At 46.7% G+C, this 26957-nt stretch overlaps 1 protein-coding gene across 8 annotated transcripts in view; it reads right to left on the bottom strand.

Annotated features, from left to right (window-relative positions):
* PTK2B (protein tyrosine kinase 2 beta) overlaps positions 1-23840 on the bottom strand; it is a 117787-nt gene extending 93947 nt beyond the window's left edge. For 2 of the 8 annotated variants that reach the window (XM_083432501.1, XM_083432502.1), the window contains exon 1: positions 21194-21279. The gene's annotated coding sequence lies outside the window, so the exon portion shown is untranslated. Of the gene's footprint in view, positions 1-21193; positions 21280-21542; positions 21799-23692 lie in introns of those variants that run through there. The other 6 variants (XM_083432498.1, XM_083432499.1, XM_083432500.1 and 3 more) reach the window with 6 other exon arrangements.
* Between the last annotated feature and the right edge of the window lie 3117 nt (positions 23841-26957).

Raw genomic sequence — 26957 nt, 5'->3', positions numbered from 1 at the left:
AAAATTGCCGTGCAAGGGCTTATAAAGACTTTTGAAATTCCCCCTCTCTAGATCAAGACCACCCCCAGAAACATTCCACCTACATCACAGAAATTTAAATGTTGTTTTTCTCCTGTCTTTGTTTATCTCCTGTCTGGCAAGTTACTTGATTGGATTGCCTGGGGAGCCTGGCCATTCTTTTGTAGTGGTAAAATACTTATTTCCTGGGCCAGGTCACAGGCTCACACCTGTGACAATGGGGAGGCTTTTCCAGTTTAACCTTGCAGAGAAAGAATTTGGTCAGTTTAGGAATAAAAATGGTTCCAGGTTGGTCTTCCTGTGTTGATCTATGTATGTGCAGTTATGAACATTACCATCTATCTAATACCATAAAATTCCTATCACAGTATTCAGAAACAGTACAGTACAGTATGCTTGTGAAACATGGACCACTTATAAACGCCATCTCCAACTCCTCGAAATATTCCATCAACAGTGTCTCCGAAAAATTTTACACATCACTTGGGAAGACAGGCAAACGAATACCAGTGTACTGGGAGAAGCAAAGATCACCGGTGTCAAAGCAATGATTATTCAACATCAACTTCATTGGACTGGTTGTGTTGTAGGATGCCTGATTATCGTCTTCTAAGAACTTAATTTGCTCTGGAGGTCCGTTCTTAACCTGAAACTTAACCTGAAGCACCACTTTAACTAGTGGGGCCTCCCTTTGCGCCACTGGAGCATGATTTCTGTTCTCATCCTGAAGCAAAGTTCTTAACCTGAGGTACTATTTCTGGGTTAGCGGAGTCTGTAACCTGAAGCGTCTGTAACCCGAGGTACCACTGTACTCTATTCTGAACTTAAAAATGGAAAGCGTAATGTTGGAGGGTCAACAAAAGAGGTTTAAACACTGTCTCCAGGCAAATTTTTAAAATGTAGTATAAACACCAAAATTGGAAAACACTTGCCTGCGAGCGCTCCAGTTGGAGAACAGCCTTGAACAAAGGTGTCATGGGCTTTGAAGACACTCGAACCCAGGACAAAAGGGAGAAACGTGCTAAGAGGAAGGCATGCTTGGCAAATCCACACTGTGATCAATTCCTGCCTAGAAACCAATGTCCCCACTGTGGAAGGAGGTGGGGATCCAAAATTGGCCTCCACAGTCACCTACGGACTCATTGTTAAAACTGTGTTTATGGAAGACAGTCTTACTGGGCTACGAGTGATCGCTAAGGAAGAAGGAAGAAGATTCAGAAACATGAATGCCTCCAGTCGTGGAAAGCAGAGCACAGCCATCATGTCTAGCAGCCTTCTCCTCCATGAAACGAATGCTCATTGTCAGATTTGTTGTTGTTGTTGTTTAGTCGTTCAGTCGTGTCCGACTCTTCGTGACCCCATGGACCAGAGCACGCCAGGCATGCCTGTCTTCCACTGCCACCCACAGTTTGGTCAGATTCATGTTTGTAGCTTCGAGAACACTGTCTAACCATCTCGTCCTCTGTCGTCCCCTTCTCCTTGTGCTCTCCATCTTTCCCAACATCAGGGTCTTTTCCAGTGAGTCTTCTCTTCTCATGAGGTGGCCAAAGTATTGGAGCCTCAGCTTCACGATCTGTCCTTCCAGTGAGCACTCAGGGCTGATTTCCTTAAGAATGGATGCATTTGATCTTCTTGCAGTCCATGGGACTCTCAAGAGTCTCCTCCAGCACCAGAATTCAAAAGCGTCAATTCTTCGGCGATCAGCCTTCTTCATGGTCCAGCTCTCACTTCCATACATCACTACTGGGAAAACCATAGCTTTTACTATACGGACCTTTGTTGGCAAGGTGATGTCTCTGCTTATTAAAATGCTGCCTAGGTAACCATTCATAAGCATTGTCAGATACCCACCCCAGAAACAGATAAGAGTGAATGCTTAGAAAAACCAAACCTTTACATATGTTTTGTGCAAGGAAATAAGGATGAATACTCAATAAACATCATTCATCTGGAGGAGCCCGCGGCATGAGTCTCCTGCACTTTGCTCTGGCTAGTGGATTTCAGGCTTCCGGTAAAAACAACCACAGCAACATGAAGTAGATTCCACAAGCCCACAATCTGCCCATCCCTGGTTTAAAGGTAAAGTAAAGGGACCCCTGACCATTGGGTCCAGTCGTGTCCGACTCTGGGGTTGCGGCGCTCATCTCGCTTTATTGGCTGAGGGAGCCGGCATACAGCTTCCGGGTCATGTGGCCAGCAGGACTAAGCCGCTTCTGGCGAACCAGAGACACAGAAACGCCGTTTACCTTCCCGCCGGAGTGGTACCTATTTATCTACTTGCACTTGACGTGCTTTCAAACTGCTAGGTTGGCAGGAGCAGGGACCGAGCAACGGGAGCTCACCCCGTCGCGGGGATTCGAACCGCCGACCTTCTGATCGGCAAGTCCTAGGCTCTGTGGTTTAACCAACAGCGCCACCTGCGTCCCAATAATCCTTTCTTCTGAACCCCTCAGCAAGCTAAGAATGAATGACTTCTGCCCAGAGCTTGCATTTCCTGGCACTTGCAGGCAAGTTCTCCAGAAGTAAACAGGAGACGCTTGCAGGCGATTGGCGCTCTGCCACAAGGCCTGCAAAGCCCTGTCACTTTCGGTTTCTCTTAGCTTCTCATTTTTCTAGCCTCAGGTTCATTTTTTTTAAATGTCCTCTTAAACATTTGTTATATGCAAATTTGCCTGACACACACATTTTGCAAGCTATTTCCCTTCATATTATGTATTTTTATGTATTATTTTAATGAATCTATGCATTTTCGTGCGTGCTCCCTCCTAAGATACATACTTGCGAATGCATAATTTGTTTGGAGAGCTACATAACAAAATTCGGGACAGTAGGAATCCCTTTTGGCTCGCATATTATCTCGGAAAGTGTGAATTAGGTAGCTGCGTATTGGAATCTGAACCAGGCCAGATTCCTCCTCCTACTCTACACCAGGCTAGTGACCAGAAGCTGTGACCACCAGACTGCAAGCGAAAGTCTCTGTGCTTCTGCTTTCATTTTCTGAAAAGTGGAACCCGGATTTAGAAATCTCTGCTGACATCATCCGGCATTTTACAGCATGGAGGAGAACCTGCAGGTTAGTTTAAACCAGTCTGATGAATTGATTTTTAAAACATTTTATCAGCCACAAAGGTGCGCTGCATAGATAGACAGATGAGAAATGAATGTAGCAACAGCATCCTTTTGCACTAAAATCTCCAAAGATGGATAATCAAAAAACAAAGAAGGTTTGGAACCACTGGAGCCGTTTGGAACTATTCATAAGCAAACTTGATGCATTCATTTATTTGCAAAGTAGAACGGCCACAGTTAATCAAGAAGACAAATCTGGAGGCAGCACTCCAAGTATGAACTGTTTGCACGCTTGGAACAAGGACAGTTGTGATAGAGAGGAGAGGCCAGAAAGCAAAGCATGGAAACATGTTGGTTACCCTCCCAAAAAAAGCCCCCGGGAGGCAGAATGCCTACGAGAAACCCAAAACACAAAAACCAGAGTGCATAGACACTCACACGCCAATCATGTGCACAGAAAGATTCTGAACACAAGAAGCTGCCTTCTCCTGAGTCAGCATTGTTGGCACGGACTGGTAGGGGAGCTACAAGATTTCAGGTAGAAGATGTTGGGATACTGCCGGGGAGACGGGGGCACCAGGCAGGCCCCCAGCTGGCTCCAGCCACCGGCCGGCAGCCGGACAATCACCGGTCTCCCTTGGAACAGCATCAATCAGCTACACGAGCCTCAGATACGTTTAGAGACCTGTGCACGCTCCGTCAGCAGAGTGCGTAAATCTTCTCACAGCAGATGAGGTGGACAGAGAAATGTGTAAGCAGTATATTACAGCATTTTATTCAGCATAGTTCAGGAACAAAGGAGAACATGTCTGCTTCCCTTCGTCTCCAGCAAAACAGCAGTAACACAACAGCTATATACAAACGGAAGTTCCCAGCAAGTGCTGGAAGTAATCAGGCATGTGACACACAATAGTCATGCCTGTTCCCTTTAAGGTGGAATGGAACTATATCCTAACAGGAGATATTCCCAAATCTGGCTGGAGATCCAGTTGGAGATTGAACCAGCACGACCGTTTTGTGACATGAATGCCCTGCCTAGAAATATGTGCTGACTGTGTTCAGATATGAGAGGGAAGAACCAAAGGGTGACTGGAAGAAGAAGAAGAAGAACTGGGACTTCAAGGCATCTTACCAAGTTAAAACAACACAGATAAAAGCATGCAGAAGCAGCCTTTTCTAGGCTGCATCAGCATAAGTCTAGTGTCCAGATCAAGGGAAGTCATAAAGGTAAAGAGTAAAGGGACCCCTGACCATTAGGTCCAGTTGTGGCCGACTCTGGGGTTGCGGTGCTCATCTCTCTTTACTGGCCGAGGGAGCCGGTGTACAGCTTCCGGGTCATGTGGCCAGCAGGACTAAGCCGCTTCTGGTGAACCAGAGCAACGCATGGAAACACCATTTATCTTCCCGCCGGAGCGGTACCTATCTATCTACTTGCACTTTGACGTGCTTTCGAACTGCTAGGTTGGCAGGAGCAGGGACCGAGCAACGGGAGCTCACCCTGTCACAGGGATTCGAACCGCCGACCTTCTGATCGGCAAGTCCTAGGCTCTGTGGTTTAACCCACAGCGCCACCCGCGTCCCACAAGGCATAGTCCCACTCTATTCTGCCTCGCTTAGGCCCCACCCAGAATCCTGCGTCCAATGCTGGGCACCAAAATTTAAGAAGGATGTTGACAAGCTGGACCATGTGCAGAGGAGGGCGGCCAAGATGATCAGGTGTCTGGAAAGTAAGCCTTATGAGGAATGGTTGAAGGAGCTGGGTGTGTTTAGCCTGGAAAAGAGATATGAAAACCATCTTCAGATATCTGAGGTTCAGCTCCGAGGGCCTTCTGGCGGCTCCCTCACTGCGAGAAGTGAGGTTACAGGGAACCAGACAGAGGGCCTTCTCAGTGGTGGCGCCCACCCTGTGGAATGCCCTCCCTTCAGATGTGAAGGAAATAAGCAGCTATCTTCTCTTTAAAAGACATCTGAAGTCAGCCCTGTTTAGGGAAGTTTTTAATATTTAATGCTGTATTGTTTTTAACACTCGATTGGGAGCCACCCAGAGGGAAACCCAGCCAGATGGGCGGGGTATAAATAATAAATCATTATTATTATTATACTCCCAGAATGCAGAGCACACAAAGGTGGCTCTGACCTAGAGGACACCGAGGGAAATCTTCCAGCCGAGGATTTTAGCTCCCAGCTGGAACACTGATATTTTGATCACACCGGAACTACTTTTGGGTGAGTTCTCATGGATGCCTCTTTCATTTGCCTCTCCCTGCCCTCCTGCCATCATCATGACTCAGCCCCAACGCTCTGCCAGATGTGGTTTTTGCATCCTGGGCAATCGTTTCATTCTCTGTTTGAACATGTGCAGAGAGCATCACAAAGACCCGCTCCATGTTCTCGCTTCACACATGACAACAGCGCCGGGCAGAGAATGCAGAGGGAACAGAGAGTCTCCGCCAATCCTGGCTTCCTGAGGAGCTGGAGAGACGCAAGCAGTTTTTGTGTGAACACATTGCGCTTTGCTGCATTCACACATTGAAATGCACCCTGGAGAGGAGCTTATGTATGTCATGGTCCTGAGAAGTTATGGACCACAGGTATGAAGTTTACGGCATGTAATGCCTTAAGAGAAAATATTATGAAAATGATATACAGATGGTACATGACACCAGTCAAGCTTGCAAAAATCTATCATTTGCCCGATAACAAATGTTGGAAATGTAAAGAAACTGAAGGTACATTCTTTCACCTTTGGTGGACTTGCCCAAAGATTAAGGCATTCTGGGAGATGATCTATAATGAAATGAAAAAGGTGTTTAAATATACCTTCCCGAAGAAACCAGAGGCCTTTCTCCTGGGTATGGTTGGCCAATTGGTGTTAAAGAAGGATAGAACTTTCTTTATGTATGCTACAACAGCAGCAAGAATACTCATCGCGAAGTATTGGAAGACACAAGAACTACCCACTTTGGAAGAATGGCAGATGAAGGTGATGGACTATATGGAATTGGCGGAAATGACCGGCAGAATCCGAAACCAGGGAGAAGAGTTGGTGGAGGAAAATTGGAAGAAATTCAAAGACTATTTACAGAAATACTATAAAATTAATGAATGTTAGAATGATGTTGGATTGAGGTTAAAGGGTTATTAGTAATAATAGGATGAAGGAATATGGAAAAATGGAAGGTTAATAGACGAAAAGCTAAAGTTATAATATACTATGATCAAGATAAGGATAAGGTAGAGGGAAGGGATTTGCTGAATAAATAATTGAACTGGAATACAGAGAGGGGAGGTGTGGGGAGGTCCGGGAAATAAGCAAACGCAAGAAATATTATGAAAACTGAATTGTTTTTATTTGTTTTTATTTTTGTATTTTTCTTTTTTCTTATGTGAAAATCTTAATAAAATATTATATATAAAAAAAAGAGAAGGTGATGTTCTAGTCGTGTTTTCAAGATGCACATAGCTGTGCTTGGTGCAGAGCAAGGAAGGGATGCAGCTCAGCTGTAAAGCGCATGCATTGTTTGTCAAAGGTCTCACGTCCAACCCCGGTGTCACCACGTAGCGCTATTAAAATCTCCTGCCTGCAGCCTGAGAGAAAGGTTCTGCTGGATCAGTGTGGACAGTGCACTGCGGGAGAGACCAATGGTCTCACTCCAAATAAGAAACCTTCCTCGGTTCCGTCCTGTGATGTGGTTGTGAGGGCTTGCAAGGGCGTCTTCGGTTATGGCTGGGAGACTTGTGGGTTGTGTTGCGACATGGACATGCGGAGAAGCAACCGCACGGTGGTCTTGCCACACGCTGGACACTGCCTGGAGCTCTCAAGTCCATGTTCTCAGGTGGGGGGTTTGGTTAACACAATGAAGAAACAGCAAGGCACTGCTGGGCTGCCATGAAGACTCTCCATACAGCGTCTGATGCAAGCTGGTGCCCTCTGTGGTGGCCTGGGGCTCGGACTCGGAACCAGAGGAGTCTCAGTCTGCACCGGATCCTGTGCCTCAGGCATCATCTGAACCAAGTCTGGCTCCTGATCCTGAAGAGTCCCAGTATGCCCAGGTTCCCCTGCAACAAACACCAGCTGGGCCAAGTCAGGGGCCTGAGCCTGCCCTGGCTCCAGATGCGGGGATGACCTCGTTGCCTCCAGCTGGGCCATCACTTACAACTGCTCCACTACCAGTTGGGTCAGGGGAGGCTGAGGCGGCCTCTGGGTCTAGTAACCCACTGACGTCTCCCGAGCTGCAGAGACTGAGGTCTGAGAGAAGGAGAGACCTGAGTACTCGCAGGAGGAGTGCTCGCCTTCGGGCGAGACAGGGAGGTGAGTCACCGGGGGATCAGGACCGGCCGTTACCCCGACAGAGATAAAAGGCTGTCGGACCCCGCCCCAGGTTGCGGGAGCAACATTGCTGTATGTCAGAACCTGCCAGAGATCCTGTACCTGTCCTTGCCTGGTTTTCTGCCTCATGTCCTGCCTTGGTCCTGTCGGACTGACTCCCAGTGGAACCTCTGGACTCTGGACCGGTCCTGGACCGCATTTCACAGGTTACCCCAGGGCCCAGTACACCCTCCAGGTATTATGGACTGCAATTCCTATCAGCCTCCCATAGGTGTGGCCATTATAGTTCCAAACACCTGAAGGTTTGGTAAGGATGGTCTGGCATGTACAGTGGTACCTCGGGTTACGTACGCTTCAGGTTACAGACTCCGCTAACCCAGAAATAGTACCTCAGGTTAAGAAATAGGGTCTGGGGAGAAATCAAATTCGGTTCACGTTTAAAAGCTGTGTCTATCAACTCCGCACTTTTCAAAATATTATGGGAACTGAAATACAGCCATCCGTCGAAATTCATCTGAATCTCCATTCAACCAACGTTGTTAAAAAATGCATGTGTTAGAGGAAAGTACAGTAAAAGTAAGAGACAAGCGCATATTAGGACAAATTGCTTGCAAAACTTAGTCAAAACTGCCAAGGAAAAAGCATTGATCCATAGAAATTTGCACGGAAACGTTGAGAAATTTTCATGAGGATTAAAGAAAGAAAACCCACAAATTGCTGCAGAAATAATAATAATAATAATAATAATAATAATAATAATAATAATAATAATAATTTATTATTTGTACCCCACCCATCTGGCTGGGTTTCCCCAGCCACTCTGGGCGGTTTCCAACAAAGATGAAAAATACACTAAAATGTCACATATTAAAAACTTCCCTGAACAGGGCTGCCTTCAGATGTCTTCTGAATGTCAGGTAGTTGTTTTTCTCTTTGACATCTGATGGGAGAGCGTTCCACAGGGTGGGCGCCACCACCGAGAAGGCCCTCTGCCTGGTTCCCTGTAACTTGGCTTCTTGGAGTGAGGGAACCGCCAGAAGGCCCTCGGAGCTGGACCTCAGCGTCCGAGCAGAACGATGGGGGTGGAGACGCTCCTTCAGATATACTGGACCGAGGCCATTTAGGGCGAACCGGATTTAAGATAGGAAAAATGAGAAACGGAGAGAACCAATGTTGACAGATCCTTCCACCCCTTGTGCTAAGGCCATTGCTCACCCCCCTGCTGTGGTTCATTACAGAAGTACCCCCTTGTTCCTTGCAACTGGGGGGCCATTTTTGGGCTTCAGGGAAGCCCAAGGCTTTCACTAAATAATAAATTAATTAAAAAAAATTATTTATACCCTGCCCTTCCCGGTTCAGAAAACCAGGCTCAGGGCGGCTAACAACAAATTTAAAACACTTAATTGATGCAACAAAAAACCAGCATAAAATACAGTATAAAACATGAATAACAATAAATTCAGAATTCAAAAATCAATTTAGGGGGGAAATCCATCCAATAAACATTAGATGATCACCAGGGCTAGCTGGCTAAATTAGTCCTACTTGGGCCAGCGAGGAGACCAGGGGAGAATTAGCTGTGGGGTCCCAGAGCGGGTAATCTTCATAAAAGGGGAGGGGGAGGGAAGGAAGGGGAATAAAAGATCAGACTAATTCAAATTGAAAGCCAGGCAGAATAGCTCTGTCTTACAGGCCCTGCGAAAGGAGGTTAAATCCTGCAGGGCCCTGGTCTCATGGGACAGAGCAATCCACCAGGTTGGAGCCATCACTGAGAAGGCCCTGGCCCTGGTGGAGGACAGTCTGGCTTCCTTAGAGCCCGGGACCTGTAAACTATGGTTATTCATGGACCTTAAGGTCCTCTGTGGGGCAGACCAGGAGAGGCGGTCCTGTAAAGGAGTCTATAGCCACCATCCACATCAAATATTTAAAGCACATTTAAGTAATGTGGTTTTTCCCAAAGCCCTGGGAACTGTGCTTTGTTAATGGTTCTGGGAAGTGCAGTTCTGTGAGAGATAACCTACTTCTCCAGGATTTTTTTTGTGGGGGTGGGAAACCTAAGCTAGATAAATCTGAACTGGACCTTTCAGAAGCCTTCATACAGATTGTTGACACGCCCTCTGCCATGCACATTGAGAAAAACCTGAAATGGACAGATTTGCCCTACTCCCAAACATAACCTCCATTCAGAACGAGAAGGGGTTGGGGAGGAATGTGCCCCCCACACCCCATTCACTCGCTCCCGTGGTGACGCTCACAAGCTGAAATACTCGGTGCAGAAAGGAAGAGGTAGGAGTTTCTTCGGAAGAAAGCGAAAAGAGGGAACGCGATGTTCTGTAGCAGCAGCTGCTCTGCTAGAACACTGAGGAGAACGGGAGCCAGCCCAAGATGCAAGGACAAAAAAAAAACCGGTACTCTCGTGCGCATGATGCTGCCAAAGAAGGCATGGAAAGGAAGCTGCCTTAGAGATGGCCAGGTCAGGCTCTGTGTCCCCCTGGCTCAGGAGTGCAGCTTGACCAGCAGATGCTCTCCAGAATCTCAGGCCAAGAGAGATCCTTTGCACCAGGTCAGTGGCGTAGCGTGGGTTGTCAGCACCCGGGGCAAGGCAAGTAATTTGCGCCCCCTAACCCGTGGATTTGCGCCCCCTAACCCATGGATTTGCGCCCCCTAACCCTAACCCCCAGATGTTGTGCCCGGTGCGGCCGGCCCCCCCTGCACCCCCCATGCTACGCCACTGCACCAGGTCCTTTCAAATCACAGGTGTTGGGGCTTTAGACTGGCACCACCTGTATGCAAAGGAAGTGTTCTGCCAGCCTGTCCACATACCCGGGGGGGGCCCAGCTTTCATTCCTGTAATCTGTGGGTGCACCCCCTGTCCAGGGCCGGATTTAGGCTGGATGAGGCCCTAAGCTCCTGAAGGTAATGGGGCCCTTTATATGTCCAGCTGTCCTTTGCCAACAACAAATTGTGTTGTTTTTTGTGTTGAATATATGCTATATGGAGCATCTTAAAAAGCAGAGACTAGACCACAGAGTCTAGGGCTTGCCGATCAGAAGGTGTTTCCGTGTGCTGCTCTGGTTCGCCAGAAGCGGCTTAGCTGGCCACATGACCCGGAAGCTGTACGCCGGCTCCCTCGGCCAGTAAAGCGAGATGAGCGCCGCAACCCCAGAGTCGGTCACGACTGGACTTAACAGTCAGGGGTCCCTTTACTCTTTGGCTTTTATTTCTGGGTTAGCGGAGTCTGTAACCTGAAGCGTCTGTAACCCGAGGTACCACTGTATTAATTTTTCTCAAAAACAGGAGATTTCTCATGTCACACCCAGCTGCATCCTGATAAGACAGCTTGTCTATTCCTGTCTTCCCATCTACACCAAAGGTGCCCAAACTTTTCCGGAGGCCTTCCCCCTTGGTTCCATGAATTTATCCCCTGCCCTCCCTACCCTACATTATAAAAAGCATTATACAGTGGTATGTCGGATAACATACGTTTCAGGTTACATACGCTTCAGGTTACAGACTCTGCTAACCCAGAAATAGTGCTTCAAGTTAAGAACTTTGCTTCAGGATGAGAACAGAAATCGTGCTCCGGAGGTGAGGCAGCAGCAGGAGGCCCCATTAGTTAAAGTGGTGCTTCAGGTTAAGAACAGTTTAAGGTTAAGAATGGACCTCCGGAACGAATTAAGTACAGTGGTGCCCCGCAATACGAATGCCTCGGATGACGAAAAACTCGCAAGACGAAAGAGTTTTTCGTTTTCTGAGCTGCTTCGCAAGACGGATTTCCCTATGGGCTTGCTTCGCAAGACGAAACGTCTTGCGCCTTTGAAAAAAAAAAACACCAATGCATTCCTATGGGAAACCGTCAATACACATTGGTGCTTCGCAAAACGAAAAAACTCGCAGAACGAATTAATTTCGTCTTGCGGGGCACCACTGTACTTAACCCAAGGTACCACTGTATAGGACAGCAGTTTGCATGACTCAATAAGGAAGATAGGAACACAATAAAATTCAAAACAGCAGAAATGAATTGCGCATTTATTGAAAATCCTCTTAAAGCTCTTTGGTTAACTTCATTCAACGAAACGCATCGATTGGACGAGTGATGCCAGCTTTTCAGTCTGATACAGGCAGCGACCGGTTGATGCGCATACAATTCACATGCGGCCACAACCACGCGCATCACCACACCCCAGAAGCGGCTACAAAAGGGGGCAGGGCAGGGGCAGGGTGAGGGTGGGGCATAATGGGGAGGAGCAGGCTTGTGCCCGCTCCACCGGTGCACTTGGGGGTCAGGAAGGCAACCCCTAAGCAAACAGTCGTTGCCTGCAGTCATTCACACCCCCAGCAGCCCCATTGCCTCTTAGTGACCCCCTAGGTAACTGCTGCAAGGCGAAGTACCGCCCACTTTGGGACCCACTGATCTACACAGCCCTTGAATCAAGCTGATATTGGGGGCTGAAATCCCCCAAAAGGATGCTACCTTTTTTCTGTATGCCAGCTGCGAGAATATTCCTAGCGAAGAATTGGAAGAAACAAGATCGACCAACTATCAAAGAATGGCAGATGAAGATGATGGACTATATGAAACTTGCCGAACTGACCGGGAAACTCCGAGACCAGAGAGAAGAGAAGGTGGAAGAAGTTTAAGGAATATTTGAAAAAAAATATGTTAATATTTAAACCTTAAAATAGCTTTGGAAGTGGATATAGGCTGTAGGGTTAGAAGTAGAAGACAGGGTATTTTAAAATAGTATTATTTGTAAGTGATAAAATGTGAAGTTATTTTAAGTGTGATTAAAAAAAAAACCCAAAGATGGTTAGAAATTATAATATATGTAACCTGCTAAAGATGAAGTAAAATGAAAATCAGATAGGGGGGACTTGGGGAAGCCCACTTAACAATGTTTAGAAAAATAAGGATATGACAAGAATTTGTTCGTATTGTTTGTCTTTTCTGTTTGTGTTTTTTATTTGTGTCATAAATGAATATTTTTTTGGGGGGGGAAATGAATTAAACTGACATTTATACGTCTCTGCTATGTACATCCCTGGCTCTGATGTCTACCTTTGGTACCGAACAGGACATATATTAATATCAGTTCAAGATATATATCGTGCCTTGCTTCCCTCACCACAGGCACGTGCTATAAATATATATATCACATGCAAACCGCACAGACACTCACATTGTCTTCCTCTGTCTTACAAAGGAATCAACGCTCAGCCACAGAACACAACGTGCTTCTGTCTCACTGTGACCAAAGACACCTGCAGACAGTGAAATTTCACAGGTTCTTGGGCCCAAAAACAGGCTAGGCTGGGCTGTGTGTAAGTTTTATTTTATTTTTTATCTTATATTTTGGCTGATCTGAAGCACGGTCACACAGACGAATGTCCCAGCCCTTTCAGAGGCACATGTGGAAAGGATTAGGGGCTAGGATTTCGACAGAGGGTTCAGTCTGAGCCAATGATAATCCCCAGGACTCTTTGGAGAAGCCAGCAGACATCTGAGATGTGGTGGGTTTTCGTCTTGTAGCGTAGGAATATATCAGATGCTGACAGACTACAAGCCCCATCAGGCTGGTGCTGATGGGAGTTGTAGTCCATCGTGCACACCCCATGCGGCGCAGCAATAAAACTGCCAGCCCTTGTGCAAAGCTAAAAAGCAGAGATATCACCTTGACAACAAAGGCCTGTATTGTTAAAGCTATAGTTTCCCCAGTAGTGATGTATGGAAGTGAGAACTGGACCATAAAGAAGGCTGATCGCCGAAGAATGGATGCTTTGGAATTCTGGTGCTGGAGGAGACTCTTGAGAGTCCCATGGACTGCAAGAAGATCCAACCTCTCCATTCTGAAGGAAATCAGCCCTGAGTGCTCACTGGAAGGACAGATCCTGAAGCTGAGGCTCCAAGACTTTGGCCACCTCATGAGAAGAGAAGACTCTCTGGAAAAGACCCTGATGTTGGGAAAGATGGAGGGCACAAGGAGAAGGGGATGAGAGAGGACGAGATGGTTGGACAGTGTTCTCGAAGCTACCAGCATGAGTCTGACCCAACTGCGGGAGGCAGTGGAAGACAGGAGTGCCTGGTGTGTTCTGGTCCAGGGGGTCACAAAGAGGCGGACACAACTAAACAACTAGACAACAACAAACATGGTTTCAGATTGGATTGAGGGCCTTGCGTTGAGATTCCTGCATTGCCAGGGGTTGGACCAAATGACCCCCTTTTATCATCACCTGAAGGGCCACAGGTCCCCGGCCCTTTGAATCCACAGCCAGGCTACCAGCCCACATGAGAGGCAAGTTTCTACAAATGGCAATGTTCTTTTCCCTTGTATATAACCCATTCCTGCCTGGGGCAGGCTCATCGGTTGATTTCAGTCTCTTTCTGTTACTTGATTGCATTAATGCCCCACCTTTTTCCTCTAAGGCAGGCTTCTTCAACCTAGGCCCTCCAGATGTTTTGAGACTACATCCCTGACCTGCTAGCTAGGAGTCATGGGAGTTGTAGGCCAAAAAGATCTGGAGGGCCGAGGTTGAGGAAGCCTGCTCTAGGGAGCTCAAGACGGCAAACATGGGAAGAAGAAGAAGAAGAAGAAGAAGAAGAAGAAGAAGAAGAAGAAGAAGAAGAAGAAGAAGACACAAGAACTACCCACCCTGGAAGAATGGCAGATGAAGGTGATGGACTATATGGAATTGGCAAAAATGACTGGCAGAATCACAGACCAGGGAGAAGAGACGGTGGAGGAAGTTTGGAAGAAATTTAAAGACTATTTACAGAAATATTATAAAATTAATGAATGTTAGAATGATGTTGAATGGAGGTTAAAGGGTTATTAGTAATAATGTGGTGAAGGAGAATAGAAAATTCGAAGGTTAAAAAGATGAAGAATTTAAGGTATAACACACTAAGATAAAGACAAGGATAAGACAGAGGGAAGGGATTTGCTGATTAAATATTAGAATTGGAATACAGAAAGGGGAGGTGTGGGGAAGTCTGGGAAATAAGCGAATGTAAGTAATACTATGAAAATGGAATCGTTTTTACTTGTTTTTACCAGTTTTTACCTGTTTTCTTTTTCTTTTTGTATTTTTCTTTTTCTTTTTTCTATGTGAAAATCTTAATGGAATATTATGAATAATAATAATAATAATAATAAATAAATAAATAAATAAATAAATAAATGATTGAAATATACTTTGAGTCGAGAGTGGATTTCATGCTCTTTATTCAGGTCAGAGTAGTGAGGAATGGAAGTTCCCCCAGAATGTCTGCTTTATATACATTATTTACACCAGGGGGCCCACGTGATTGGCTAATTTCGGGATTCTCCTGTAGGCCAATCAGGTTGCGGACTCACTTCCACCTGGAGCTTGATTGGGTGGCTCCTGTGGACCAATCAGACTGCTGCGTTCTGGGTCCTATTGTTCTAGGACCAATCAGACTGCTGCATTTTGGATCCTATTCAACTCAGTACATCATCATCATTTATTTATACCCCACCCATCAGGCTGGGTTTCCCTAGCCACTCTGGGCGGCTTCCAACGCAATATTAAAATACAATATCCTATTAAACATTAAAAGCTTCCCTAAACATAGCTGCCTTTAGATGTCTTCTAAAAGTCTGGTAGTTGTTTTTCTCTTTGACATCTGCTGGGAGGGCGTTCCACAGGGCGGGCGCCACCACCAAGAAGGCCCTCTGCCTGGTTCCCTGTAGCTTTGCTTCTCGCAGGGAGGGAACCGCCAGAAGGCCCTCAGAGCTGGACCTCAGCATCCGGGCAGAAGGATGGGGGTGGAGACGCTCCTTCAGATATACTGGACCGAGGCCATTCTCCTTCTCCTCATTTAATCCTCACAACAACCCTGTGAGGTAACTTAGGCTGAGAGTGGCAGTGAGCGGCTCCCGAGGTCACGCAGTTGAGCTTCATGGCCAAGTGAAGATTTGAACCCTGGTTGCCCAGGTCCTGGTCTAACCCTGTAACCACTAGACAACACTGACCCCTTGTGCCTCCTGCACAAGATCTGCCTCTATGGCGAGATAAGGAGTGCTTCCAAACAAGTGAGTATTCTGGGATGGGTGCTCCTCATCCATGGGGTTTTTTTTTTGGGGGGGGCAACATCCACAAGGCATTAAAATGCTAACCTGCAGAGGTCAAGACTAGCTGTGATGAGCATGTTCTATCTGCACTGTTCCTGAACACCAGCTCACCGGAAGCCACAGGAGGGGAGAGTTGCTCTTAGTGCTCAAAACCGGCTTGCAGGTTTACCACAGACATCTGGCCGGCTGCTGTGAGCACCGGCGGCTGGACTAGATGGGCCAGTGGTTTGATCCAGCAGCAAAAGATTCTATTTAAGTTCTTGCATTCTTATGCAAAGCAGACAGCCGCCCTGGACACAGAATTAACCTGCACCTCCATGGACAGCTGTGAGTCCAAAATGACTCCCAGGCTGCGCACCTTCAGAGGCACAGTGACCCCATTCAGGACCAGGGAGTCCCCCACACCTGCCCGCCTCCTGTCTCCCCAAGAACAGTACTTCCAACAGAGACAGCAAGTCAACACACCAAGGGAGGCTGTTTTCCCAAAAGCTCCCTGTGCTTGGGTGGTGGTGGTTGTTGTTTAGTCGTTGAGTCGTGTCCGCCTCTTCATGACCCCCTGGACCAGAGCAGGCCCTCCTGTCTTCCACTGCCTCCTGTAGTTGGGTCAAACTCATGCTGGTAGCTTCGAGAACAGGGTCCAACCATCTCGTCCTCTGTTGTCCCCGGGAGGGAATGTATTATTTTCAAAGCCAGGACTCAGCTCTGAAACCATGGGCATTTGCTGTGTAAAGTGCCTTTCGCATAACTAGCCCATCCCCTGAGTGTGGAACAGAGGAAAAGGGTTCCTGGAAAAAGGACCATGGTGTGTAGCTATGGCAAGCCTGGCCAATGAGCAGGGATGATGGCAGTTATGGTCCAGCAATGTCTGAGGGGCACTCTGTTGGCTATCCCTGAAGTGCTCTGCTCGCTGCCAGTGTGGTGTAGTGGTTAAGAGCGGTGGAGTCCTAATCTGGTGAACTGGGTTCACGTCTCTGCTCCTCCACATGCAGCTGCTGGGTGACCTTGGGCTAGTCACACTTCTCTGAAGTCTCTCAGCCCCACTCACCTCACAGAGTGTTTGTTGTGGGGGAGGAAGAGAATCATAGAATCATAGAGTTGGAAGAGACCACAAGGGCCATCGAGTCCAACCCCCTGCCAAGCAGGAAACACCATCAGAGCACTCCTGACATATGGTTGTCAAGCCTCTGCTTAAAGACCTCCAAAGAAGGAGACTCCACCACACTCCCTGGCAGCAAATTCCACTGTCAAACAGCTCTTACTGTCAGGAAGTTCTTCCTAATGTTTAGCTGGAATCTTCTTTCTTTAGTTTGGATCCATTGCTCCGTGTCCACTTCTCTGGAGCAGCAGAAAACAACCTTTCTCCCTCCTCTATGTGACATCCTTTTATATATTTGAACATGGCTACCATATCACCCCTTAACCTCCTCTTCTCCAGGCTAAACATGCCCAGCTCCCTTAGCCGTTCCTCATAAGGCATCGTTTCCAGGCCTTTGACCATTTTGGTTGCCCTCCTCTGGACACGAGAAGAAAGGAGAATGTTAGCCACTTTGAGATTCCTTAGGGTAGTGATAAAGCAGGATATCAAATCCAAACTCCTCCTCCTCCTCCTCCTCCTCCTCCTCCTCCTCCTCCTCCTCCTTCTTCTTCTTCTCCTCCTCCTCCTCCTCCTCCTCCTCCTCCTCCTCCTCCTCCTCCTCCTCTCCTTTGGAATCAAGCATTGCTCCAATGCCTGCTTTCCACTCTCCTAATAATAATAATAATAATAATAATAATAATAATAATAAATTTTATTTATATCCCGCCCTCCCCAGCCGAAGCCAGGCTCAGGGCGGCTAACAACACTAAAACTGTACACACGCCGCCCGATAATAACGGTTTTGTTCCCCACCCCCCAGGATGTGGAAAAGTACAGTGGTGTCTCGGGTTACTGATACTTCAGGTTACGCATTTTCGGCTGTGCACCGCACCAAACCCGGAAGTACCGGAATGGGTTACTTCCAGGTTTCAGCGCTCACGCATGCGCAGAAGTGCTAAATTGCTCTTTGCGCATACGCAGAAGTGGCGAATCGCGACCCACGCCTGCGCAGACACGGCGCTGCGGGTTGTGAACGATCACGTTTGCAACCCGAGGTTCCACTCGCCCTGACCTAGCCACCGTGATCCACGGGACGGTCACCTCCAGACTGGATTATTGTAACTCGCTCTACGTGGGGCTGCCCTTGAAACTGACCCAGAAACTCCAGTGGGTGCAGAATGCCGCGGCGAGACTCCTTACGGGGTCTTCGCTGCGAGATCATATTCACCCGGTACTATACCAGCTGCACTGGCTCCCGGTGGAGTACAGGATCAGGTTTAAGGTGCTGGTTTTAACCTTTAAAGCCCTATACGGCCTAAGACCCTCGTACCTACGGGACCGCCTCTCCTGGTATGCCCCACAGAGAAACCTACGGTCTGCAAATAAAAACATCCTGAAGGTCCCAGGCCTCAGAGAGGTTAGGCTGGCCTCAACTAGAGCCAGGGCTTTCTCGGCTGTGGCACCAATCTGGTGGAACGCTCTGTCACAAGAGACTAGGGCCCTGTGGGACTTGACATCTTTCTGCAGGGCCTGTAAGACAGAGCTGTTCCACCAGGCCTTTGGCCAAGGCACAGCCTGACTCCCTCCTCTGGCAATCTGCACAGAATCTTGCTTAATGGTTGCCATCAATTTGATTTTAATTAATTTTTATAATGGAATGTTTTTAGAATGTTGGATTATTTGATTGTTTGATTATTTAATTGTTGTTAGCCGCCCTGAGCCTGGCTTTGGCTGGGGAGGGCGGGATATAAATAAAATTTATTATTATTATTATTATTATTAAAAGGAATCAGGTTTCTAGATGCTGCAGGTTTAAAAGCAAAACAAGGGCCATTCCAGAAGACACAAAGCATGCCCCTCAAGTGGCTGTCACCCTCTGTACCAGCACCACCCACTGCAAAATCTGATATTTCACTGCCAGGGGTGTGGCTGTGTGAGGATGCAGTTCCAGGTCTCCTTGCGCAGAAGCCACCTCTGTTTTCCCCAGCCCTGTTTCTATCCCACCTCTCAAACCTCAACAAATAAATTCCCAAATCTGCAAACAAAAAACCAACCCACTGTTCTGCACGCATGGCTGCGCAACCAAGTAGAAGGCAGTCCATTAAGGATAAATTAACGTCAGTGAGAAATGTGCCGCTTAAGGATTAGATTGCTGCAATGCACTCTGTGTGGGGCTTCCCTTGTGCTCCGTCCAGAAGTTGCAGCGCTGTCTCCGAACAGGAGGAAAACCCTGTCGGAATACAACACCTGCGCCCGGAGACCTGCGCCGGTTGCCCAGTTGCTGCCGGGCAAAGTTCAAGGTGCTACTCTTAGTATACAAAGCCCTTAACTGCTTGGAGCCAGTTTCGTTGCAGGATTGCATAACCCATATAGGCCCACTCAACGTTTGCGACCCTGCAGAACTGGCACCATTCCAGGTGCCACGCAATATTCAATCCATGTTGGTAAGAAATTCATCTTTTAGTGAGTGTGGCATTCCCGAAACTCTGGAACTCACCATTTACAAATGCCTTCACTGTATTTTTTCCAGGGCCTGCTTAAAATGTTTCTAGTTATAGGTAGGTAGCCGTGTTGGTCTGCCATAGTTGAAACAAAATAAAAAAAAGAATCCTTCCAGTAGCATCTTAAAGGTACCCCTGCCCGTACGGGCCAGTCTTGACAGACTCTAGGGTTGTGCGCCCATCTCACTCAAAGAGGCCGGGGGCCAGCGCTGTCCGAAGACACTTCCGGGTCATGTGGCCAGCGTGACATCGCTGCTCTGGCGAGCCAGAGCCGCACACGGAAACGCCGTTTACCTTCCCGCTAATAAGCAGTCCCTATTTATCTACTTGCACCCGAGAGTGCTTTCGAAATGCTAGGTTGGCAGGCGCTGGGACCGAACAGCGGGAGCGCACCCCGCCGCGGGGATTCGAACCGCCGACCTTTTGATCGGCAAGCCCTAGGCACTGAGGCTTTAACCCACAGCGCCCCCCGCGTCCCTTAGTAGCATCTTAGAGACCAACTAAGTTTGTTATTGTCATGAGCTTTCGTGTGCATGCCCAATTCTTCAGATACATGCATGCACACGAAAGCTCATACCAATAACAAACTTAGTCAGTCTCTAAGGTGCTACTGGAAGGAATTTTATTATTTTGTTAAAATGTTTCTGTTTAGGAAATCCTATCCAAAGACGTAGAAGCTGCACATGTGCTATCTTCTTCTCAGCTACTGTTGATTTTAATCATCTTTTGAATGTTTTTACATACTTGGCTTTAACTGTATTTTAACAAAAACATTAATGTTTTATTCTATATTTCTGTACACTGCTTAGCCCCGCCCCCTACAAATAAGATACAAGTCTTCTCAAATAAATGATTTTTAAAAATCTGCCTGTCACAGCATAAACAATCAAGAGTCTCGTGGCACCACCTTAAAAGCTAATAATTTCATGGTTAGGAAAGAGCCTACTTCACTAGGCTGGCCTGTGAAAGCTGCTGCCACGGGGAAATTTCATTTAGTCTCTAAAATGTGTCACAACATATTGAAATTAAGATTTGTTTTTCAATGTATTTGATAGCTTTGTTTTTTCCTGGAATCAAGAGAGTTATAATTACATCGGGGGGAGTCTGGGTACTTCTGTTAAATGATGGATCACTTGCATATGTTTATCTACGCAGCTGTAATTTTCATTATATTTAAGTGCCACAAGACTCTTATCTTCTCCTAAAAGTTTCATACCGATATGAGAAAGCGGGGCCTGATCCAGGGAGGTCCTGTGCAGTTTGGGGCCTGATCCAGCGAGGCCCAGCACACTCCCCCCCCCTTCTACTTAGGGTAGTGCAATCGGCCAAGCCTTGGAAAACCCCGTGCCACCCTGGGGAAACAAAGACATCAGCCACAAATCTGTCACCAGTGCCTCTCTGTTTCTGGCTAGGAGATTCTGCAAATGCTCTGTTTAAAGAAATTAAATCAAGACTAAATTTCTACCAGCTCAAAAAACAACAACATTCAGCTTTAAAGAAACACAGATACTGCTGAAAACAACCAGATCCGTCGCAAGAGCCATCCTCCTTAGTGAGCCTGTGGTTTAACTAAGGAGCTGGTTTTTTGCATTCTTCATTCCAGTGATACAATTTAAGATCCTTTCCACATGAGAGAAGTGTAACCCAACACCACACACACACACACGTACATTGTCTGTGCTTTCCCAGAAGCGCACCTGGGCTGAAGCCGTGTGATGAAAACAAAGGCGCCAAGACATCGCAACTTTCGCGCAAATACCCGTGCAGCTCTTGAGAGCGCTCGCTCGAATGCGCAGCCTGCGACATCTCCCAACATCGTTCCTAAAAGCCGGCAGCGCTTGGTTTTCGGGTTGAAGCCTGGTTGGCAAGCCAGAACATGCAATGTCCCACGAGGCAGGAAGCCTTGAAATATGTGCCCCGTGGCAGCAGCCACTGTTCCTCGCCCAGCCGGCCACCTCGCCCTTCGGATCCCCATGCTGCCCGTGTCTCTCAGCAGCCAGGCTGGGCCTGAAAATGGGGAGCCTGGCACATCTGGGCACCAGCACATCTGGGGGTGGACAGACAGCTGGAAACCACCCTTGCCCCTGAACGTTTTGCCTCCTACCTTTCTGCCCACCTTCGAAGCCAGGGCTTTCTGGAGGGTCCCAAAGCACCGCTGCCTCTCACGCGAGGGTCCCGCTTCTTCTGGGCACCAGAGGGCAAGAGGTCAGGGCCGCAGCAGCTGCCTGGTTGTCCCTGTAGGCCCCATCCACTAAGCGCACCCTCCTTCCCCTCGCCTACTTCCTGGTTGCGCCTGCCCTGAAGCTATGTGCGAATGTGTCAGCCGACTGCCAAAGCTGTAATATTCCTCCAAGCATGCAGGGAACCTGCCTTGGCAAGCAAGGAGAAGGCTTCTCCCCCCCCCTTTCTTTTCGCAACAGCTCTCTTGTTCGAAAAAGGTCGGGGAGACTCACCTGAGGTAGATCCGGGCTGATCTTTTTGCAGTTGGCTCTCTCTCTCTCTCTCTCTCTCTCTGCCTTCCAGGGAGATTTTCCTCCTACGAACCAGAGCAGGTGAACAGAACTTTTGAGCTGGCTGCCTAGGCAAATTGCTTGAGCTGAGTGGGAGGGATGATTCGGTCTGGCGGTGTGTTTTTCCTTCTCTCCCCCTCACTTTTTTTCTTTCTCTCTTTTTCTGTTTCTTTTTTGTACATCTAACCACTCCCCTATTTCTGTCTGCCCACTTCCTTAAAGAGCTCAGAGGAGGAGGAGTGTGTATGTGTGTGTGTGTGTGTGTGTGTGTGTGAAACCAGGGCATGAATATTCTACAAGTGGGGACTACTTCCGTCATAACGGCAAGCAGACAAAACAAAAATCTTGGGTCTGCCTGTCCCAGAAAATAAGGGAGATGTGGCCTGCGATGGGTTCTCTTTCGTGGAAGCAGCTTTTGTGGATGCAGCAGCGTGCAAGCTTTTGAGTCACACAAGAGTCTGCCAGCTACCAGATAATGAATTCTGCGTAATACTGATGTTTGCACATTCTAACGGCAATAGGATAGTACATTTGAACAGATCTCCTAGCAGTGACCCAAATTTAAAGCTTAAGCATGGCAAAACCAAAACCAAACCCTAGCAGTTTTTAAAAAAGGAATGGAGTTTCATTCTGAGCTAACATCTTCCAACCCTGACAATGGGTGGAGAAGGTATTCTTATCAAGCACTTGCAAAATAAGTGTACCCCGTTCTCAGGATTGAGTAGCAGATTTGGAGCAGAAGGAAAGCCTGGCTGCTGCACCAGACCAGTGGCCCATTATTTATTTTATTTATATTGTGTTTATTAAATTCCTATACTGCTCCTCATCTGAGGATCACAGGGAGCTTTGCAATATAAAAACACAAGAACACTTACACCATCTAGCTTGCCACTCTCTTTTCACAGCGGCCAACCAGACACTACTGCATGGAGCTTAGTTGCAGAGAGAAAAAGAATGCTTTAACGGTTTTCAAAACGAATCGGATGCCGATGGAAACCTGCTCTTCTTTTTCTTTGAAAAACATGAAGGTTTAGAATGTTGACTCAGGGGAGAAGAGCGAGGTGCCCGGGCCAGTTTGTTTGGGTTTTCTTCTTTGCAGAAAAGTAGGCTCAGGGCCACCAGACTCCTTGTGGTTTTAGCTGCACGGCTTTTGAGAAAAGGCAATAGTTCAATGGTGGAGGATCCTTTTTGCATGCAAAAGGTCCCGGGTTCAAACGTCTGCCTGAAACCCCTATAAGTCACTGAGCTAGATGGATCAGGGGGTCTCACTTCCTATATTCCTACATGTTGGGTTCCAGCCTTCAAACAAGAAGAAACTGGTGGGTTCTGTGTCTTGAAAGTGCTAGAAATGAAGAGTCTTTATCTCCCTGCCGCCACTACCCCTCAGTCGCCAGCTTCACACCTAGACCAGCTCTGGGCGCCATGCTCAAATCCAGAGGATGCCACCTTGACAGCAGGAATATTTTTTTTGCAAGCCTAGAGTGGAAGGTGAGGCTCTTTGCCTTGCAAGTTAGATGCTCCCAGCTGGCCAGAAGGGATTGAGGTGCTGCGTTTTCTCCAAAGAGCTTTGGAGGAATAACAGAGCCTGTTCCCTGTAGGTTTTGCCATGTGATGCTGGATCCGTATCCCGCTCTAAAAGGAAGCATTGGCATTGCAGAAATCTCCCCTGCAGCTTGGTTTTTAGAGAACTCGTGTAAGCGAACCAAGCCACATGGAGCAAGGGGAGTTCTGCTGAATCCAGCCTATTATTATTATTATTATTATTATTATTATTATTATTATTCGGAGCAGGTAACAGGCAAAGCCGGGAAAGGCAGAGACTGCAAATAGCAGCTTCTCTCCCCCCACATCACAGCCCTCTGGTGACAACCAGCCTCTGGGACCCAATGGAACAAAAAAGTCAGTTCGCAGCATTTTTCCTTTTCCCCCTCCAAGACCTCGAGAAACCTCTGAGCAAAGCTCCGCACATCACCACTTCCTCCTCTAAAAAGGCAAAACTAGGAAATATTGAAGAATGCTACCCAGCAACCCTAGAGCACTGGGGCAGGGAAGCGTTTATTCTCATTTCCCGTCACTTAAAAGCATGAACTTACTTTTAACAGGGTTCCCGTCCGTCTTTCAAACAAGCCACTGTTCCAAGTGATGCCCGTGGAAGGAGGCAGGTGAATTCTGAGGGACGTGATGGGGGACTTGGAAAGATTTCAGAGTTAAAAATAACAGCACAGAGAACACCCACACACCCATGGGTTCTTGTGCATGTGCTGCCACCACGTGGCCCTGAAGGGTAGGTGCTGCGAATGAGAGAATGTGCATACTTACATAGAATCATAGAATCATAGAACTGTAGAGTTGGAAGGGACCCTGAGGATCATCTAGTCCAACCCCCTGCAATGCAGGAATATGCAGCTGGTCCACACAGGGATCGAACCTGCAACCTTGGTGTTATCAGCACCATGGTCTAACCAACTGAGCTATCCAGGCTCATGAGAAGGTACCTTCCTGAATCCAAAAACCAAAACCTCATTCTCAATGCATCAGGCTGCAAGTGGTACAAGGGCGTTGGTGTGACTGAATGCAACTCCTTTCAAAATGATTATGATGATACCGACACATCCCTGCAGTTAGAAAGCTAGCTTCTCAGGGACAATGGTACTAGCCTCACCGTCTCCCTGATAGGCTAGTTTTCTGTGTGTGAGGAACTGTTTCATATGGAAGGATGCCCCATCGTGCGAGCCTCTACTAGCTGGCTGAAGTGGCACAGTCCATGTCCCCCATAAATCTGAACAGAAGAGCGGTGATTCTTGAATGATTCACACCCACCAGGATGTTCCTCTGCAAGGTGGTCCATTTGTGCAGTTGGATGCCAGCAAATATCTTGCATGGTTCAGTTTGTCAAAGGCAAAAGCACCCTGGGATCACCAAAATAACGTGGGATGTGAAACACAAGAGCAGTCAAATGAGGCATCTGATCAAAGATCTGTATTTTAAAATAAGCTTAAAAATATATTTGTAGATGCTTGCTCCAAATGCTTGCTCCAGGCCAGGCAGAAACCAGCTGGCTGAGAGCTTTTGTTTATTCTCCTGAACAAGGGCCCCTCATTGATTTGTTGCAGTACCTCAAAGTTGTAAAAAAGGAGGAAAAGCTGGGAGCAAAAGGTCATACGAATTACAGAATACAATCCAAGCTGCAAAAACACTAATTAGAGTTGGTAAATAGTGCCTCCCATCAAACATGGTTTAAGGTATCCTGAGAAGGTTAAAAGGCAAAGAGCTAAAAACAACAGCTGCAGCCTGGTGAGGAAGAGAAACTGCTCTGAGGTTGTTTTTGGTCACTTTGGAAACAGTTCTTTACTAAGTTCTTCCCTTCTAAAAATCAATCTATGTTTTATATATATATATGTACTGACTTTAATGTAACTATACAAAAGAATGTAGAAAGTAAGAGATGTTAGATTCTTATGTTAGATTCTTATTTCATTGATGGTGTGTGAGAAGGTGAACCCAAGACCTCTGTTTATATGACAAAATTTGAAACCATGAGCCATCTGTTTTAGCCATTTGCCCCTGTTGCCAGAAGGGCAGAAGAGCAAAGAGCAGAAGAGCAAAGAGCAAAGGGTAATCTGATAATTAAGATGCCTTGTCAAGACAAATGTAAGATATATGATAGAAGGAAATATAGCTCTTTGTCTCCCATAAAAGGTAATAGGAAATGGGTGTATCTTTTATGATTGGTTCTAGCAAACAGCCAATAGGAATTTCAACCAGGCTGATTGGACAGAGGCAGCCAAAGGAGGAGTAAGGAGGCTGGGCTGAGGGAATATAAGTGCTGGTCACCAGGGCTGGGGTGTGCAGAGCTTTTGGTAAATATACCACTGTGCCAATCATTTATTTGTCTGACAAATAAATTATTATTTTAATTTCTCTATTGCTGCGTTGAATATTTCATTCCAGCTAAGCGTTAACCACAAGCAGGGTGCTACACAAGTACAACATTCCTAGAGTGAACATGTTTACACATGGGGAGGAATGTTTGTCCAGCCAGCAGGTAAACTTCCTGTTTCCTTCTGGGCTGGGACAGACTTCCTCTGCATGTGACTGGAGGTGGACGTGGCCTCACCTGTGCAGGTAACAAAAGCATAGGACTGGCCGCCATCCTTCTCTCTCTTTGACTACATGCATCAAAGAAGCAACATCTGCTTAGCCAAAGATGCTTCAAGTTATAAGAAAGGAGATTCCAACTAAACATCAGTGGCGTATTATTAGTAGTAGTATCTTTATTAATTTAAAATAAACACATTTATGAGAAAACAGACGTACATACAAGTAAACAAACATACAAACAAACCAACAAATAACAGGAAAATCAAACAAACCACCACGCTATAAGATACAAGAAGATTAATATAATTATCATCATATATACTCCTGATACTGAACACAATTATAAAACTTATAGAGAAGAAATTTAAAATTGACTTCCAATTAATCTCACTGTACTTTATCTATCCATTACTTTATGCCGCAAAGTTACATATATATATATATACACACACTATATATATATATATATATATATACACACACTATATCTATCTATCTATCTATCTATCTATATAAATTATCAGCAAAGCATGAAAGTCTTAATCTCAGGATCGTTGGTTCAAGCCCCACATTGGAGTTGGACTAGATGACTCTTGGGTCCCTTCCAACTCTACAATTCTATGATTTTATGAAAACCAATATTCATTTCATTGTCCTGCAAAAGAAATCTACAGAACTCAAGCAATCTCCAGCAAGCTCAGGGGCAAAACATAAATGGTTATCCACATTTATTTCCTTGGTTTCTGTCCTTGTTCCTAAGTTTGTCCTTGCATACTTACACGTGGCCTCCTCTTATTATCAAGAACCCTCTGTGTTTTGTCTATCTTTGCTAACCAACGGTTATTTGGCTTTGATGCGCCTCTTGAGTACAACTTATTCACTCAGGCTCTTATCACACCGCTCTCTAAATGTGCCATGGGTCAATTTCTGTTTTGCCATCTGCCTTTGCACACAAGCTAGGCTCGCTTGCCTATATTATTTGGAACGATCTGCTTTTGGGATGACAGTTAAATGATGCCCAGGGAAGTGAATTGCTGTATTTTTTGCTCTATAAGACTCACTTTTTGCTAGGGGATATGTGTGTGCATCTTATGGAGCAAATGCAGGCTGCGCAGCTATCCCAGAAGCCAGAACAGCAAGAGGGATCGCTGCTTTCACTGCGCAGCGATCCCTCTTGCTGTTCTGGCTTCTAAGATTCAGAATATTTATTTTCTTGTTTTCCTCCTCCAAAAACTGGGTGCGTCTTGTGGTCTGGTG

Source organism: Podarcis tiliguerta (genome assembly GCF_965153285.1).
Source record: "Podarcis tiliguerta genome assembly, chromosome: 3".
NCBI lineage: Eukaryota > Metazoa > Chordata > Lepidosauria > Squamata > Lacertidae > Podarcis > Podarcis tiliguerta.
This window is presented reverse-complemented; position numbering and strand designations above follow the sequence as displayed.